The sequence below is a fragment of the Belonocnema kinseyi genome, chromosome 6 (assembly GCF_010883055.1).
Source record: "Belonocnema kinseyi isolate 2016_QV_RU_SX_M_011 chromosome 6, B_treatae_v1, whole genome shotgun sequence".
NCBI classification, from domain to species: Eukaryota; Metazoa; Arthropoda; class Insecta; order Hymenoptera; family Cynipidae; genus Belonocnema; species Belonocnema kinseyi.
Genome location: NC_046662.1, coordinates 122,490,057 through 122,494,433, shown reverse-complemented (window position 1 = coordinate 122,494,433; position 4,377 = coordinate 122,490,057). Strand labels below are relative to the sequence as shown.

The 4,377-nt window shown below is 36.1% G+C and overlaps 1 protein-coding gene across 4 annotated transcripts in view; it reads left to right on the top strand.

The window, feature by feature from the left end:
• Positions 1–4,377, top strand: part of LOC117174902 (pyruvate dehydrogenase (acetyl-transferring) kinase, mitochondrial) — a 410,760-nt gene that overhangs the window by 30,238 nt on the left and 376,145 nt on the right. The window contains exon 1 of one of the 4 annotated variants that reach the window (XM_033364341.1): positions 1,571–1,686. The exons of the other annotated variants lie outside the window; for them this stretch is intronic. The gene's annotated coding sequence lies outside the window, so the exon portion shown is untranslated. Of the gene's footprint in view, positions 1–1,570; positions 1,687–4,377 lie in introns of those variants that run through there. 4 annotated transcript variants of the gene reach the window in all.

The window sequence follows — 4,377 nt, the reverse complement described above, 5'->3', positions numbered from 1 at the left end:
TTCTGCTACCTTTCTTGATAAACCAATATGAACTCCTCCAACTCCATATACAACTGCTTTAACCTTTTTGTAGCGTGGACATAATATTTGCATTGCTCTCTCGGTAATAAAACAACATTCAGATCCTTGGTCCAGCAAAACTCAAATCTGTGACTTCTTCCATTTTTGGCTGGGAAGGAAATAACAGCCGTAGCAAGTAAGGTTGAACACGATAAATTTGGATGAGTATTCAGAAAATAAAACGAAACTTTATCGTCTGCTTCTTTAAGCGCTACATGATTCACCTTTACTTTTACGGTGGAATTCCCGGGATCATTTGATTGTGTCGCGAGAGAACCTGATACTGCCAATTGAGAAGTAACCGATGCAGAGTTAGTTGGTGGGAAGGTGGGATTTGAATTATAATCATCGGAATGTAACAGGGAATTATGTCTCCTACCGTACTTGTAACATTTCAATTTACTAACACCATTATGAGGTCGATTTTCAGGCGTGAGACAATTATAATAGCAATGATTATTTGTAGCAACTTCCCTACGCCTGTCCACAGACAGAGCTTTGAATTGGTTGCATTTAAATAAAGAGTGGTAATCCTTACAAAGGAGACACTTTGAGCTAGAAGTTGCATTGTGGCTCCTAACTCCCGATTGTTTTAAAGCCTTACTCTTTTCTTGAGAAACTCGCACCAGGTTTTGAAGCTTTAATAGCCTCCAAAATATTTATGCGAGTCTCCAAACATGAGGAAAGTTGCTGATAAGTGAGATAATCAGTGCTGGAACCAAAATGCATCTCCCGTTCCTTGAGAGTACTAATATCAAACTTTTTAGTTATCGAAACATGTCTTAAAAAACCTTCAGCTTCGTCCTTTAAAGACAATTTCATATAGTGTAATCTTGTTACATTTGACAAGGGATTGGTTTGAATTATTAAAGCATTAAATAAATCGTTGAAGTTCTCCTAATCCATGTAGTCTCCTGAAAACTCCGGTAAAGTGATTTGAGGAAGTTTGACAGACAAGGAATCATGACGAATAATTTGAGACTGATTTAAACTTTCATTAGCCTTAGTTTCAGGAGTAAGCAAAACCAATTGATTATATAAAAAATCTCGCGCATTGATATAAGCATCTTCAATTGCGAGATATTTAGACTTTGTGAAATATTCCAATTTCTCACGCTCAGCTGACGTAGTTCCAGCTTTAATTTCCAGTTGCAGGGTTTCACAATTCTTCCAGCGTTAGTCAAGAAATTCTATCCGTGATTTGACAAGGTCATCTGATCTGACAAGGCGAACAAATTTGAGTGTGCGAGAGCATAATTATTAATAAAATGTTAATAAATCATCACTGAAATACTACGGTCTGAATTATTATTTCATTCGCCAGCACGAGCCTCTCTCATTATGGGTAAATTAAAGTTGTCATCTTACCACTGGAGTAGGTTAGAAATCGATGAAGTCTAAAATAAATGTGTTGACAATCCTCCAAATATCAGCTGAAAAACCTGTTATTTCTTCCTTCAGGTGAAGAATGATGAAAGACCGATTCAGTGAAGAATGACAGCATGAAAGAGTACAGTACAGATTGTTTCGAGAAGGACGATTGCCTTACAGTACGTACAAAGATGTTGTCACCAGCTTATATACTTGCTATGTGAGCTCAAGCCGGAACATTTGTTGAATGTTTATGTATGTAAATATTTAATTTTTATTAATATTTAATTTTGCCAGATAAGAAATATACAGAGAAGAATCGTTAGAAATAATGAATAGTTCAAGTTAAATTTCAAGTATAGAATACTTGGCAGACTAAGACCATTTTTGAGAACCAGACAGATCACTCATTCGTTTATATAGACATTTTTGTAAGATGTAAGATTTAATGTCTTTATTGAGTTCTCACTTTACTGATCCGAAAAGATCGGACAACGATCTATCGTGATTCACTGCTGCTCGCACACTGGGTTTCTCAAGCGACAAGGCTATCATTACACATTCGAACTGAGAAATCACGTGACTTCAAACATTCCTTTAAATAATAAGGAAACTGAAAACAGCTTTGAAATAGGCGATTTCAATAAATTGAATAACTTTGATTCGCAGAAAATCTCATAAAGATGAAACATCACAACCTTAAACAGTGGTGCTGTAGCTAAAGTTCCTTAATTTTTACAATATTAACATTACATTTTTTTCTCAATTGCACTCGGAAGTAAATAAAAATCTATGACTAATAAGCCCAAGTTTTAAAAAAATTAGAATACGTTTCGAAGTAATTAATATTTTACAAAATTCTGAGGCTCATTTTTAAAGTAAGTATTTATGGTATTTTGCTGAATTGTATTACAGAGGTAATATCGAGGAGGGAAATAGGGAAATGGAGTGCCGAGAATTAGGTAAAGACATAGTAAAACCAGAGATTGCGATAAAAATAATACGGAATTTATTGTTACTGATAGTAACGTGAGGCCCGATACCCGTGGTGTGGTAGGCAGGCCTTAGGGGGGTGGAAGATTCCTTTTTAAAGAGTGTTCCGAAAGGATCCTAAGAGTGTGATGGGAAGGCTTCCCCAAGAGTCGCGAGTCAGCATGGCGACGAGAAGATGACCGAAATCCAGAAACTTGATTGCCACACATTTTCCACTCTGGTGTTCACGAGCGTGAGCTAGCACAGACTGGCTCCGGGGCGTTCCGTCGCCCATAACTTCGGAACCCGTCGGGGGGTTCCGTCTCATCTCGGATGCGGCCCAGTAACCCGTTCGTTCCGGGCCGTCCGAGCTTTATTCTATGGTAATAATTCTGTTACACCCAGATTATATTGTATATGGACTAATTCAACTACTAATTTTTTGGGGAGTTGTTATCGTAGTTCTTTACAATTGTCCCTAGTTTTGTGCTGGAAGTTCCTGTTCTCTTAATGTTTTTCCGCATCTGCTCCTACTTAATGATTGTCTTATTTCTGAAACAAATATAAAAAGAGAAACGAAACGCTTTTCCGTTTAGTCGATTGTCTTGTACATTTCTTGTTTTTGGAGTCGATTGGCCTCTAAGTCTATTTTTTTCTTGAGTTGAGTTACTGTTGTTTCATTAAATTACAACAATTTGCAATCCAATTTAAGCTGTGTACTTTAGTTTATTAACAAATAGTCAGAGTACTTTGTTTCCTGTTATAAGATTATAAGTTCTGCGTTTTGCTGTTAGTACTTTGGTACTTTTTTCTGAAAGGTAAGGTTCCGCTTTGTCTAATTTTGTTCTTAAGATCTAATGAGTCACATTATTTAGGTTTTATTGAGACGGTTTATGAGTTTGGAGTCAACTGTTTCCGGTATCTGTACTAGCGTTTTCTAATTTAAAATCATTTACGTTCCATTCACCTATACTTTGTTCTTTAAGGTTTTTTAATTCGTACATAGTTGGGGAATTTTTCTTTTTGATAAAGAAAGGTCCTTCGTACTTGTCGTAAAGCTTACCTGCTTTTTTTTTTATCTCATTTGATAGTTTTGTTGCTACTTTTATTACCCTATCATCTATTTTATATTCTATCGGACTTCTTTTTATATTGTAAGTATTCGCTTGTCTTTTATTTGCTACGTCAAAATTTATTCTAGTCTTCTTTTATAATTTGTCGCCTTCTAAGTCTGTCTGTCCATTTGTGTACGCTTTGAAACTCCATTTCGCTTTTGTTTTCGAATTTTTTTCTTAGAGACTGTAGTAGTTTTAATTCGCGACCTAATTTCGATTTATTTTGTAAAAAGGTCCACAAATACTAAAATGTATTGATTTTTTTAAGAACTGGGTAGAGGACCCAGGACCATTTTTTACGTATTTGATCAGGTCCGAATATACCCCTGACCAGAAGTAATGTTCGGAAAGTTTCGCGTAAGTTTTCTCTGAGCCTAAATGTCCTGTCCGGGTTTTGTCGTGGTTTTCCCATAAAACTCGACGTCTCACGCTTATGGGTACGACTAATTTCCAAGGGTTTGAGTCTGGCAATAGAATAGATTTTGAGTGGGTCATTTCGGTAAAAAAAACAGTTGTGAATCTCTGATTCGCCATTTTTCATGTTCTTTGGGTCTTTTTCTAACTTGCCTGATGCTTTGTATGCTCTCAATGCTTTGTAACTTTGTATGCTTTCGGTTCTTCTACGCTAGAGGTCTTTTTCGTAATATTATTAACCTTTCTGAAATTTAAACAGAATCTATAATCTTTCCCAGGTTTTTTGATCATCACTATAGGATTTGACCAATTCGAACAAGAGGGTTCTGTTGTGTCCTGTTCTAATACGAGGGTGGATCAAATATAAACCGGAATTTTACAAATACTTTTCTTAGCCAATCGCAAGCACTCTCACAGTGTAGGTTCTTGTAATGTAATGTATTAG